Here is a 15,592-nt window from a genome sequence, read left to right as displayed (position 1 = left end):
TGAGCATGGTAGTAGTGTACGAGTAAAAGAGAAACACAGGAAGAAGATTGAGGTTTTTTCCTTACATAGTTCTGAAACTAGACATCAATTCAAAAAAGAAAACTGGAAAATTCACAAATACGTGGAGATCAAACAATACAGCATTAATCAGCCCACATGTCAAAGAAAAAATTAAAGAGAAATTTTAAAATATCTTGAGACAGGGTCGCCTGGGTGGCTCAGCGACTGAGTGTCTGCCTTTGGCTCAGGGCGTGATCCCAGGGTCCTGGAATCGAGTCCCGTGTCAGGTTCCCTGCAAGGAGGCTGCTTCTCCCTCTGCCTGTCTCTGCCTTTCTCTCTCTGTGTCTCTCATGAAAAAATAAATAAAATCTTTAAAAAATATATCTTGAGACAAATGAAAACACAAAGTAAGAAAATTTAGAAGATGCAGTAAAAGCAGTTCTAGGGGGAAGTCCATATGGATAAACCTAAAAAGAAAGATCCCAAATTAAAAAAAAACAAAAACAAAAACAATTTTATACTTCAACGAATTAGAAAAAGAATAACTATACCCAAATTAGTAGAGGGAGGGAAATAATAAAGATCAGAGCATAAATAGAGACCAAAAAGACAATAGAAAAGATCAATGAAACTAAGTGTCATTTTTTGGAAAGGATGAACAAAATGTAAAACCTATGGTTAGACTTATGAAGAAAAAAGAGAAAGGGCTCAAATGAATAAAATTAGAAATGAAAGAAGAGACATAACTGATACCACAAAAATATGACAGATCATAAGAGACTACCATGAAAAAGTACATGCCAGCAATTTGAACAACCTAAAAGAAATGGGAAAATTCCTGGAAACACACAACTCACCGAGACTAAATTATGAAGAAATAGAAAATCTGAACTGACCAATCAGTAAGAAGACTGATTCAGTAATCAAATCTCCCAACAAATAAAAGTCTAGAACCAGATAGCTTCACTGGCAAATTCTACCAAACATTTAAAGAAAAATTAATACCAATCCTTCTCAAACTCTTCCAAAAAAATAAAAGAAAACAGTTCCAAACTTATGTTATGAGGCCCACATTAACCTGAAACCAAAACCAGACCAAGAACATACATGTAAAGAAAATCACAGGCCAATATCCCTGATAAGCACAGATGCTAAAATCCTCAACAGAATATTAGCAAGCTGAATTTAACAATAAATTAAAATAATGTATTAAAAGAATCACACACCATCATTAAGTGTGGTTTATTCCAGAGGTGGTTCGACATCTGCAAGTCAGTCAATGTAATATACCACCTCAACAAAATTAAAGATGAAAGTCATATGATCATTTCAATAAATGTACGAAAAAACAACTGAAAAAAGTCAACATCCATATATGATATAAACTCCCAACAAAGTAGGTATAGAGAGAAAACACCTCAACCTAATAAAAGCCATATATGGCAATCTCATAGATAAGATGACATTCCAAAGGTAAAAAGCTGAAAGCTTTCCCTCTAAGATCAGGAGTAAGACAAGGATATCCATTCTTGCCACTTGTATTTAACACAATACTGGCTGGCAATCCTTCCCAGAGCATCAGGCAAGAAAAAATAAAATCAGTCAAATTGGAAAGGAAGAATTAAGACTGTCTCGATTTGCAGGTGACATAATATTATATATAGAAAACTATAAAGACTCCATGAAAAAACAAAAACCAATTACTAGGACTGTGTCATGAGAATGAACCCTTATGGGGAGACACCAGCTTCCCCACAGGGAGGAGACTGAGGCTGCAGCCTGAGTTAGGACCAGGCCTCTTTGTGTCTGGCTGAGCCAGTGTGAGATGAAATGGCAATCCTTCCTGCTGCCCGGACAATCAAGAGTTTTGGCCGGACCTTTGAGTATACACCTTTGAGTATACACCGAGTATACATCTGAGGAGCCAGATGAAAAGCACAGACTATGGCACTGAAATCGATTAGTAAGGAATTTAATGATTTGGCCCATGATCCACCATCAGAATGTTCTGCAGATCCAGTTGGGGATTATATGTTTCATTGGCAAGTAACAATTATGGAACCTAATGACAGCTCATATCAAGGCAGTGTATTCTTTTTGACAATTCCTTTTCCTATAGATTACCCCTTCAAACACCTATGGTTGCATTTACAAGAATTTATTCATCAGGTATTAACAATAATGGTAGCATTTGTCTCAATATTCTAAGATCACAGTGGTCTCCTGCTTTAACTGTTTCTCAAGTTCTTTTATCCATTTGTTCACTGCTATGTGATCCAAACCCAGATGACCCTGTAGTACCAGAAATTGCATGGATCTATAAAACAGAGATAAGTACAACAGAATATCTGAGGAGCGGACTCAGAGGTATGCCATGTCATGCTACCTTAAAGTCAGAATAACCTGCATTATAGCTGGAATAAACTTTAAGTTACTGTTCCTTTTTTTATTTTCTAATCCAGCTGCTCCCTTATCAGACCTCATCTTTTTAAATTTTATTTTGTGTTTACCTCCCTCCATTCATTCATTCACATGCTCATCTGAGAAAACTTAAGTTCTTCCAGCTTTAGACAATAACTGCTTTTAGAAAATGAAGAACAGTTGCCCAAGATTCGGAATTTTTTTTTAAAAAATAGAGCATATTTACTATGTGGCCAAAGTCTTTACTTTAACTTGGTTATGAGACTAAAACCATTCCTCACTGTTCTAACATGCTGAAGAAATCATCTGAGGGGGAGGGAGATGAATGCTTAGTTTTCACATCAAAGGAAGCAGCATTATTCTGGCACCCAAACTTTTTTAAGCCTTCCATTGTTAGAGATTTGAGGTTAACATGATATACTTTATGCTCATAACTGATGTGGCTAGAGAATTGGTATTGTATTTATAGAACAGAATATGTGATATATTTTATGTATGTCAATGAAAGAATGACCTGTCTTGTTCTACAGAGAATGGAAATTGGAAATCAAACACTCTTTGCATTCCAAAATAGGGCTCAAACATTTTGTAATTCTCATTTAAATTGTTAGGAGGCTTGGAGCTATTAATTAATCTATCTTCCAATATACTGTTTATTATAGCACTGAATAAATGATGTAAGATTTTGATGGATGAGTGATCAACTAGTAGCTCCGCTAGTAATTGATTTATTGTTCTTCAATAAAGTTGCATAAACCAAAACAAACAACCACTAGAATAAAGGAAGTCAGTAAAGTTGCAGTATACAAAATCAATATGCAAAAATCAGTTGCATTTCTATACACTAACATCAACTATCAGATGGAGAAGTTAAGCACTTTTTGTAAGCTTTGCTGGAGAAGGTAGTAGCCAGCTCTTACTCAAGATCATGGCTGCCCTCATACCTCTGGTGAAGCCCAAGATCATTAAAAAGAGGACCAATCTAAGGTCATTGAAAAGAGGACAAAGACATTCATCCAGCAGCACCAGTCAGACCCGTATGTCAAAATGAAGCACAACTGGCAGAAACACGGAGGATAATAGGGTGCACAGAAGATTCAAGTGCCAGATCTTGATGACAAACACTAGTTATGGGAGCAACAAGAAAACAAAGCACTACTGCCCGTGACTTCCAGAAGTTCCTAGTCATGAAGGAGCTTGAAGTGCTGCTGATATACAACAAATCTTACTGTGCAGAGATTGCTCACAATGTCTCCTCCAAGAACCACAAAATCATGGAAAGAACAGCCCAGCTGGCCATCAGTCCCCAATCTCAATGCCAGGATACACAGTCAAAGGAAGTGAATACACAGTTTATGTGCATGTTGTACTTGTGTTAGTAAAGCCATAAAACTGCAAAAAAAAAAAAAAAAAGAGAGATTAAGAAAGCAATCCCATCTATAACTACATCAAAAAGAATAAAATACTGGGGTGTCTGGGTGGCTCAGTCAGTAAAGCATCTGAATCTTGATTTTGGCTCAGGTCATGATCTCAGGGTTGTGAGATCAAGCCCTGTGTCAGGCTCTTCCATCAGTGTGGAGTCTGCTTATCCCTGTTGCTTCCCTTGTTTAACACTCACTATCTCTCTCTCTCTCTCTCTCTCTCTCTCTGAAATAAATAAATAAAAATCTTTTTTTTAGAAAAAGAGTAAAATACTCAAATACATTTAACTAGGGAGCTGAGAGATCTATAAATTGAAAACTAAAGAGAGATTGATGAAAGAAATTGAAGAAGACTCAATTGGAAAGATAGTTTATGCTCATGTATTGGGAAAACCAACATTGTTAGAATGTCCACGCTACCCAAAGCAATCTAGAGATTCAATGCAATCCCTAAAAAAATAGTATTTTTCACAGAAATAGAACAAACAATCCTAAAATTTGTATGAAACCACAAAAGACCCCAAATAGTGAAAACAATCTTGAAAAACAACTACAAAGCTAGAGGCATCACACTCCCTGATTTGAAATCACATTACAAAGCTATAGGGACCAAAACAGTATAATATTGGCATAAAAACATAGGTCAATGGAAGAGAATAGAGGGCCTAGAAATAAACTCGCACATATATGATCAATTAACTTAAGACAAAACAGGCAAAAATATGCAGTGGGGAATGGGCACTCTCTTCAATAAATGTGTGTGTGTGTGTGTGAATATTATTCAGTCATAAGAAAGAAAAAAATTCTGCCATTTTTGACAACATGAATGGACTTCAAGGGCATGATACTAAGTGAAATAAATCAGAGAAGACAAATACTATGTGATCTCATTTACATGTGAAATCAAAAAAGCTGAGCTCATAGCAATGGAGAACAGATTGGTGGTTGCCAGAGCTGGAATTGGGGGGAAATGGGTAAAGGTGGTCAAAAAGTATAAACTTATTTATAACATAAGTAAGCATATGGACTATAATTAATGATATTTTATTATTGTATATTTAAAAGCTGTTAAGAGGGATCCCTGGGTGGCACAGTGGTTTGGCGCCTGCCTTTGGCCCAGGGCGCGATCCTGGAGACCCGGGATCGAATCCCACGTCAGGCTGCTGGTGCATGGAGCCTGCTTCTCCCTCTGCCTGTGTCTCTGCCTCTCTCTCTCTCTCTCTCTCTCTCTCTCTCTCTCTGTGACTATCATAAATAAATAAAAATTAAAAAAATAAATAAATAAAAATAAAAGCTGTTAAGAGAGTAGATCTTAAAAGTTCTCATTACAAGAAAAAAATTATACCTGTATGAGGTGATGATGTTAACTAAACTTACAGTGATCAATTCACAATATATACATATGCCAAATTATTAATTTATACCTTATAGTGTTATATGCCAATATATTGCAGTAAAACTGGAAAACAGATTTTAAAAACATAGAAACTAGGGGAAAAAGAGCAAACAAAACCCAAAGCTAGTAGAAGAAAGAAAATAACAAAGATTAGAGCTGAGATACCAAAAAATAGAGAATAACAATAAAGCAAAATAACTGAACCAAAATTTGTTTTTTTTCCCAAATATCAACAAAATTAATAAACCTTTAGCTAGAAGGACACCCAAAAAAAGAGAAGTCTCACATTTCTAAAATAAGAAATGAGACTGGAGATATTACTACCAACCTTAGGCAAATAAAAAGGATAAGAGAATATTAACATAAATTGTATGCCAACAAATGAGGTACCTAGGTGAAATGGACAAATCACTAGAAAGACAAGAACTATGAAATGAACTCAAGTAGAAAGAGAAAATCTGTATAGACCCATAACAACAACAAAAAGAGAGATTGAATTAGTAATAAAAAAAAAAAAAAACTACCACAAGGAAAAGTCCAGGGCCAGATGGATTCACTGAATGTTTCTACCAAGAATTAAAAGAAAAATTAATACTTTTTATTTTTTAAGATTTTATGTATTCACGAGAGACGCAGAGAGAGATGCAGAGACTTAGGCAGAGGGAGAAGCAGGCTCCCTGTGGGGAGGCCTAGTGTGGGACCCATTCCCAGGACTGGAATCATGCCCTGAGCTGAAGGCGGATGCTCAACCACAGAGCCACCCAGGTGTTCCTTAATATTCTTTTTAAAAATCCTGCAAAAAATACAAGAGGAGAAAACACATTCAACAAAACATGATACTAAGACCAAACAATGACATCACAAGAAAACTACAAACCAACATTCCTTATGAATGTACAACAAAATGCTAACAAACAAAATCCTTAACCATATAAAAAGAATTATACACACACAAAAAAAGTAGAATTAATCCCAGGAATGAAAAGTTGTGGTAATATCTGAAAAATCAATTAATATAATACCACATACAATAGCATAAAAGCCAAAATTGCATGATCATCTCAATAAATGCAAACAAATTTACTGTTATTTTATGAACTCCAGCATCTTTCCTGATTAGAATACTCAGTAAACTAGGAATAGAAGTGAACTTCCTCAAATGAAAGAAAGCATCTACCGAAAACTCTTGCCAACATTATACTTAATGGTGAATGATTTAAATATTTTCCTTTCTTAGATAAGAAAAAAAAAAAAAGATAAGGAAAGCCACTCTCCACTTCTGATCAATGTGTTATGTAGGTACTTCCTAAGACATTAGAAAAGAATGAGAAGTAAAATGATTCCTAATTTAAAAGGAAGAAATAAAACTATCTCTATTGTCAAATGACATGATCTTACATAGAGAAAATCTAAAGACTGCCACTATTAGATCAAAACACAAATTAAGCAAGTTTTCAGGATACAAGATCAATATATAGAAATCAACTTCATTTGCAATGACCACTCCAAAATGAAATTCAGAAAACAATTCCATTTACAATACAATCAAGAAGAATAAAATACAAATAAAGTTAACAAAAGAAATTCAAAACTCATATTGTTGCACACTCTAAAATATTGTGAAAGGAAATTAAAGAAGATCTAGTTGCTTCCTGATTTCAAAGCCAACTATCAATCAACAGTACTCAAGAGAGCATGTTACAGGCAAAGAGATAGACATATAGATCAATGGAAACAAGTTTATAATCCAGAATAAATTCTTCTGGAAAAATTAATTATCCACATGTAAAATAATGAAGTTGGACTCCCCCCCACCTCAAACCAGTATATATCTATGAAAAAGATATTCCTACACAAAACTTGTACATTAATGTGACTAAACATTATTAATGGCCAAAAATCAGAAAAAAGAAACACAAATGTTTACCAACTAATAAACAATCTGTAGTACATCTATCCTATATAATATTATTTGACAATAAAAAGGAATGAAGTCCTGATTCATGGTACAACAGAGATAAACCTTTAAAATATTTTGCTAATTTAAAGAAGCAGGTCACAACCACATATTGTATGATTTCATTTACATGAAGTGCCTAGAATAGGCAAGTCTGTAGAAATAATAAATTCATTGTTGCCTATGGCTGGAGGAACGCGAAGTTGGTGAGTAATGGCTAAAGATTATAGGTTTTCTTTAAGGAATGATGAAAGTGATATAATATTGATTATTCTCATGGTTGCTCAATTCTGCAAATATACTATGAACCACTGAATTATGCATTTTTTAACTGGCCAATTGTATGGTAAGTGAATTGCATATCAACAAAGTCTAAGTCTAAAAAAAAACCCAGAAATGTCTGAATATTGATATCCAAGAAATTGTGATTCAGGTGTATAATTATTTCTAATTCTTTTTTCCCAACTTTACTCAGAAATAATTGAAAAATACAATTATGTGTGTGCATATATATGTGTGTTTGTGTGTGTGTGTGTGTATATATATATATATATGCAGCATGATAAATTGATATTTATATTGTGGAATAATTACCATGATCAAGGTAATTAACACATTCATCACATCATTAAAGCTGTATGTGTGTGTGTGTGTCTGTGTGAAATGCTTAAGATCCATCCTCAGCAACTTTCAACTATACAATATTGTATTATTAACTACAGTCATACACTGCGTATTATATTGACTTACTCTCCCTATATAAAAGTTTACCCTTTGACCTACATTTTTCTATTTTCTCTTCCCCTCAAGCATTTGACAACTACTATTCTCTTGTTTCTAAAAAGTCCGCTTGTTTTTTTAAAGATTCCACACATAAGTGATATAAACCCTATCTTTCTCTCCCTGACATATTTCCTTTATCATATTGTCCTCCAAATATATCCATGTTGACTTTTGGCAAATGGAAGAATTTTCTTCTTTTTTACGGCCGAATGACATTTCTTTGTGTAAGTACCACATTTTCTTCTTTACCTATTCATTTGCCAAAGAACAATTGGGTTGGCTCTATATCTTGACTTGTATGAATAATGCTACAATAAATATGGAGGTTCATACATCTCTTTGAAATGGTGATTTCATTTCATTTTGATATATACCTCCAAGTGAGATTACTCGATCATATGGTATCTTAACATTTAATTTTTTGAGGAACTTGATAGTTTTCTTAAATGGATGTACCAATTTAAATTCCCACCAAAACTATATGAGTTCCCTTTTCTCCACGTCCTGACTTTTAAATGTCATCTTTTTGAAAACAGCTCTATTAACAAGTGCAAGGTGATACCTTATTGTGAGTTGATTTGCATTTCCCTAATGGTTCATGATGTTGACCACATTTTCATGCTTCTTGGCAATTCATGTCTTCTTTGGGAAAATGTCTGTTCAGGTCCTTTGCCCATTTTTAATTAGATTATTTGCTTCTTTTGCTATTGATTTGTATGAGTTCTTTAGATATTATGGACATTAATCCCTTATCCAATATATGATTTGCAAGTATTTTCTTCCATTCTGTAGATTGCCTTTTCAATTTTTTTTATTGTTTCCTTTGCTGTGTACAAGATCTTTAGTTTGATGTAGACTTGTTTAATTTACCTTTTGTTGCCTCTGCTTTCAATATCTTATACAAGATCATTGCCAAGACCCAAAAGACCTGAATAGAAATTTCACAGAGGAAGACATAGACATGGCCAACAAGCACATGAAAAAATGCTCCACATCACTTGCCATCAGGGAAAAAAAAATCAAAACCACAATGAGATACCACCTCACACCAGAGAGAATAGTGAAAATTAACAAGACAGGAAACAATGTTGGAGAGGATGTGGAGAAAGGGGAAATCCTCTTGCACTGTTGGGGGGGTGTGAACTGGTGCAGCCACTCTGGAAAACTGTGTGGAGTTAAAAATAGAACTTCCCTATGACCCAGCAATTGTACTGCTGGGGACTTACCCCAAAGATACAGATGCAGTGAAATGGCAGGACACCTGCACCCCAATGTTTCTAGCAGCAATGTCCACAATAGCCAAACTGTGGAAGGAGCCTCGGTGTCCATCGAAAGATGATGGATAAAGAAGATGTGGTCTACGTATACAATGGAATATTACTCAGACATTAGAAACGACAAATACCCACCATTTGCTTCAACGTGGATGGAACTGGAGGGGACTAGGCTGAGTGAAGTAAGTCCATCAGAAAAGGAAAAACATTATATGGTCTCATTCATTTGGGGAATATAAAAAATAGTGAAGCGGAATAAAGGGGAAAGGAGAGAAAATGAGTGGGAAAAATCAGAGAGGGAGATGAACATGAGAGACTCCTAACTCTGGGAAATGAACAAGGGGTAGTGACTGGGTGATGGGCACTTCAGAGGAGCACTTGACGGGATGAGCACTGGGTGTTATGCTATATGTCGGCAAATCGAACTCCAATAAGAAAAATATACAAAAAAATAAATATTAAATTAAATTAAATTAAAAAGATCATTGCCAAGATCGAAGTCAAGAAGTTTTTTCCTGTTTCCCTCCTAGATGTTTTATGGCTTCAGATCTCACATTTAAGCCTTCAATCCACTTTGAGTTAATTTTTGTATAGGGTATATAGCATTTTGTTGAGGATTTTTGATCTATGATCATCAGAGATACTGGTCTATCATTTTGTTTTCTTATAGAGTCCGTATTGAGCTTCAGTATCAAGATAATGCTGGCTTTATAACATGAGTTTGGAAGTTATCTCTCCTCTTTTGTTTTTTGGAAGAGTTTGAGAAGATCTGGTAAAAATATTTTTAAATCTTTGACAGAATTCACCCAGAAATAATCTGGTCCTGGGCTTTTCTTGGGAGATTTGTATTAGCAATTCAATTTTTCTAATTATTGGTCTGTTCAGGTTTTATGTTGCTTCATAATTCAGTTATAGTTAGTTGTATGTTTCTAGAAAATTACCATTTCTTCTAAGTTATCTGATTTGTTGGTATGTAATTGTTTAAAGTAGGTTTTTATGATCCTTTGTATTTCTGTAGTATCAGTTGTAATGTCTCCTTTTCTTTACAATTTTATCCTCTTTTTGCTGAAGATTTGTCGATGTTATCTTTTCAAAACACCAGCTCTACTTTTATTGATTTTGTATTGTTTTTCTGGTCTCTATTTCATTTATTTTGCTCTGATCTTTGGTATTTTCGTCAACTAACTTTGGGCTTAGTTTCTTCTTTTTAATTCCTGCAGGTATAAAGTTAGGTTATTTGAGCTTTTTTTCTTACTATGGGCATTTATTGATATAAATTACCCTCTTAGTGTTGTTTTTGCATTATCCCATAAGTTTTATGGGTTTTTTTACGATTTATGTATTTATTCGAAGGAGGACAGAGAGGCAGAGGAAGAGAACATTCAAGTAAACTCCCTGCTGAGCACAGAGCCCATTGCAGGAATCAGTCTCATGACCCATGAGATCATGACCTGAGCTGAAACAAAGAGTCAGCCACTTAATCAACAGAGCCACCTAGGCTCCCAGCATTTTATGTTTTTATTTTCATTTATTTGAAGATATTTTTTATTTTCCTTTTCTTCTTCAACCCATTGGTTGTTCTGGGGTGTGCTATTTAATTTGCACTTATTGGTGAATTTTGCAGTTTTTTTCTCCTTTTATTGATTTCTTGTTTCATACCATTGTGTTTGCAAAAGATAATGGTTTGATTTGAATCTTCTTAAATTTGCTAAGACTTGTTTTGTGACCTATCACATGATCTATCCTGGAGAATATCTCACATGTGTTTGAGAGGAATGTATATTTGCTGTTGGATGGTTATGTTCGGTATATATCTGTTAGTTCCATTTGTTCTAAAGTATAGTTCTAAAGTATAGTCCAGTATAGTCGATAATTCCCTTTTTGACTTTATGCCTGGATGATTTCTGTGGTTATAGGTTGGCTACCAAAATCCCTCATTATTATTGCATTGCTCTCTATTTTTCCCTTCATATTATGGCTGTTCAATATATTAAGTGCTCCAATACTGTGCTACTGGGGCTGCCCATATTAGAGTATTTTGAGTATGATTATATATTTACTTTTACCAGTGAATTGTATGTTTTCATGTTACTAATTAGTGTGCTTTCATTTCAGCTTGAAGAACTCCCTTTAGCATCTCTTCTTAGAGAGGTATAGTGGTAATAAAATCCCTCAGCTTTTGTTTGTCATGGAAAGTCTTTATCTCATTTCTGAAAGACAAGTTTTTGGGTAAAGCATTCTTGGTGAGCAGTTTTCTTCTTTGGACACTTGGACTATATCACTACTCTCTTCTGGTCTGCTAATGGTCTTATGAGGTTCCCTTGTTCTCTTGCTGTTTTACAAAATGATCTCTGTCTTTAATTTTTGAGAGCTTTATTATAAGGTTTTCAATGAAGACCTACCTCTTTGTGTTAAATCTGCTTGAGGATATTTGAGCTTCATGTACTTGAATGGCCATATATTTTCCCAGATTTGGGAAATTTTCAGCCATTATTCCTTCAAATAAATTTTCTGCCCATCTCTCTCTCTTCTTCTGGGATTCTCATAATGTGAATATTGCTTCCTTGGTAGTGCCTACAATTCACATAAGCTTTCTTCACTACTTTTCTTTCTTTTTTATTTAAGATTATTTTTTATTGAAGTTTGATTTGCCAACATATAACACCCAGTGCCCATCCCATCAAGTGCCTTCCTCAGTGCCCATCACCCAGTTGTCCCATTGCACTGCCCGCCTCCCCTTCCACTACATCTTTGTTTGTTTCTCAGAGTTAGGAGTCTCTCATGTTTTGTCACCCTCTCAAATTTTTCCCACTCAGTTTCCCTTATAATCCCTTTCACTATACCTTATATTCCCCATATGCATAAATCATATGATGATTGTCCTTCTCCGATTGACTCAGCATGATAACCTCCAGTTCTATCCATGTTGAAGCAAATGGTGGGTATTTGTCATTTCTAATGGATGAGTAATATTCCATTGGATAGATGATAGATAGATAGATAGATAGATAGATGGTAGATAGATAGATATTGTTATAGATATTGTTATCTCTCTATCTATATATACACCACATCTTCTTTATCCACTCATCTTTCAATGGACACCGAGGCTCCTTCCACAATTTGGCTATTGTGGACATTGCTGCTATGAACATTGGGGTGCAGGTGTCCTGCCATTTCACTGCATCTGTATCTTTGGGGTAAGTCCCCAGCAGTGCAATTGCTGGGTCGTAGGGCAGGTCTATTTTTAACTCTTTGAGGAACCTCCACACAGTTTTCCAGAGTGGCTGCACCAGTTCACATTCCCACCAACAGTGTAAGAGGGTTCCCTTTTCTCCGCGTCCTCTCCAACATTTGTGGTTTCCTGCCTTGTTAATTTTCCCCATTCTCACTGGTGTGAGGTGGTATCTCATTCTGGTTTTGATTTGTATTTCCCTGATGGCAAGTGATGTGGAGCATTTTTTCATGTGCTTGTTGGCCATGTCTATGTCTTCCTCTGAGAGATTTCTCTTCATGTCTTTTGCCCATTTCATGATTGGATTGTTTGTTTCTTTGCTGTTGAGTTTAATAAGTTCTTTATTGATCTTGTATACTAGCCTTTTGCCTGATATGTCATTTGGGTTAGCTTGTGTTTTTTAGTTTCTTCCAAATTTAGTTTTGTTAACTGTTTCTTTTGCTGTGCAGAAGCTTTTTATTCTGATTAAGTCCCAATAGTTCATTTTTGCTTCTGTTTCCCGTGCCTTCATAAATGTATCTTGCAAGAAGGTACATACTGTGGCCAAGTTCAAAAATGGTGTTGCCTGTGTTCTCCTCTAGGATTTTGATTAATTCTTGTCTCACATTTAGATCTTTCATCAGTTTTGAGTTTATCTTTGTGTATGGTGTAAGAAAATGGTCTATGGATTCTTTCCTGCTTTGTCAAATATTAGTTGACCATAGAGTTGAGGGTCCACTTCTGGGTTCTCTGTTCTGTTCCATTGATCTGTCTGTTTTTGTGCCAGGACCACACTGTCTTGATGATTACAGCTTTGTAGTACAGCTTGAAATCTGGCATTGTGATGCCCCTGACTTTGGTTTTCTTCTTCAATAAAGACCCCGGCCGTTCGGGGTCTTTTCTGATTCCACACAAATCTTAAGATGATTTGTTCCAACTCTCTAAAGAAAGTCCATGATAGGGATTGCACTGAACATGTACATTGCCCTGGGTAGCATAGACATTTCCACAATATTAATTCTTCCAATCCATGAGCATGGAATATTTTTCCATCTCTGTGTGTCCTCCTCAATTTCTTTCAGAAGTGTTCTATAGTTTTTAGGGTATAGACCCTTTACCTCTTTGATTAGGTTTATTCCTAGGTACCTTATGCTTTTGGATGCAATTGTAAATGGGATTGACTCCTTAATTTCTCTTTCTTCAGTCTCATTGTTAGTGTGTAAAAATGCCACTGATTTCTGGGCATTGATTTTGTATCCTGCCACACTGCCGAATTGCTGTATGAGTTCTAGCAATCTTGGGGTGGAGTCATTTGGGTTTCTATGTACAGTATCATGTCATCTGCAAAGAGGGAGAGTTTGACTACTTCGTTGCCAATTTGAATGCCTTTTATATCTTTTTGTGGTCTGATTGCTGAGGCTAGGACTTCTAGTACTATGTTGAATAGAAGTGGTGAGAGTGAACATCCCTGTCGTGTTCCTGATCTTAGGGGAAAGGCTCCCAGTGCTTCCCCATTGAGAATGATACTTGCTGTGGGCTTTTCATTAATGGCTTTTAAAATATTGAGGGATGTTCCCTCTATCCCTACACTTTTAAGAGTTTTGATCAGGAATGGATGCTGTATTTTGTTGACATATAGCTGCTCATAAAACGTTTTTAAAATATTGTATTTCCTTGGTATTGGTTGTGATCTCTCCTCTTTCATTCGTGATTTTATTGCATCTTTTCTTTTTAATAAGGCTGGCTAGGGGTTTATCTATCTTATTAATTCTTTCAAAGAACCAACTCCTGGTTTTGTTGACCTGTTCTACAGTTCTTCTGGTCTCTATTTCATTGAGTTCTGCTCCAAACTTTATTATCACCCTTCTGCCTGGTGTAGGTTTTACTTGCTGTTCTCCAGTTCCTTTAGGTGCAAGGTTAGCTAGTGTATTTGAGTTTTTCCCGATTTTTTGAGGGAGGCTTGTATTACGATGTATTTCCCTCTTAGGACCACTTCTGCTATATCCCAAAGATTTTGAATGGATGTATCTTCATTTTCATTAGTTTCCATGAATCTTTTTAATTTTTCTCTAATTTCCTGGTTGACTCATTCATCTTTTAGTAGGATGCTTTTTAACCTCCATGTTTTTGAGTTTCTTCCAAATTTCTTCTTGTGATTGAGTTCTAGTTTCAAAGCACTGTGATCTGAAAATATGTAGGGGGCAATCCCAATCTTTTGGTATCAGTTGAGACCAGATTTGTGACCCAGTACGTGGTCTATTCTGGAGAAAGTTCCATGTACACTCTTCACTACTTTTCATTCTTATTTTCTTTTTTCTCCTCTGACTAGATAATATCCAGACATCTGTCTTCATAGATGATTTTTTTCTGTTTGATTGCGCCTGATATTGAAGCTCTCTATTGCTTTTCATTGTATTCATTGTGTTCTTCAGTTCCAGAATTTTTTTTATGATTTCTACTGCATTGTTCAACTTCTCATTCTGTTTATGCAGTTTTCCTGATTTCATTGAATCATTTATTTGTGTTCTCTTAAATCTCACTGAGGTTCCTTAAAATAATGATTTTGTTGTATTTTCTTTAAGATTTTATTTATTTATTCATGAGAGACACACAGAGAGAGGCAGAGACAGAAGCAGAGGAAGAAGCGGGTTCCCTACAGGGAGCCCAATGGGGGACTCAATCCTGGGACTCCAGGATCACACCCTGAGCTGAAGGCAGATGCTCAACCACTGAGCCACACTGGCGTCCCTGTTTTTTCCCCCTAATAATTGTTTCAGATCTCCATTTCTCTGAGATTACTGAAAAACTGTGTTCCTTTGGTGGTGTCGTGTGTCCTTTTTCATCTTTCTGATGGTTTGTATTGATATCTGTGCATTAGAGGTTGCAGTCACTTTCTCAGCATTTTTGGAGTTTTTTGGGGAAAGACTTTCACCTGAAGGTTGCTGAAAAGCCACTGGATGTGCAGAGTGTAGTATCTTTGTTCCTGGGAATACACAGTGATATAGCCTCTGTGCAGCTCAATCAGCATAAGCCAAATCTGCAGACTGCAGGAGGTTCTATGGCCAAGGCTACAGAGGCCTTGCAGGTGGCAGTAGCAGCTAGGGGGTATTGAGGTCACTAAAGATG

General features: G+C 35.7%; 1 pseudogene; it reads left to right on the top strand.

Annotated features, from left to right (window-relative positions):
- The first annotated feature begins 1,944 nt into the window (after positions 1-1,944).
- On the top strand, positions 1,945-15,578 carry LOC129521214 (ubiquitin-conjugating enzyme E2 D2-like; annotated as a pseudogene).
- Positions 15,579-15,592: the final 14 nt, after the last annotated feature.

The sequence above is a fragment of the Nyctereutes procyonoides genome, unplaced genomic scaffold, assembly GCF_905146905.1.
Source record: "Nyctereutes procyonoides isolate TBG_1078 unplaced genomic scaffold, NYPRO_anot_genome, whole genome shotgun sequence".
Lineage (NCBI taxonomy): Eukaryota > Metazoa > Chordata > Mammalia > Carnivora > Canidae > Nyctereutes > Nyctereutes procyonoides.
This window is presented reverse-complemented; position numbering and strand designations above follow the sequence as displayed.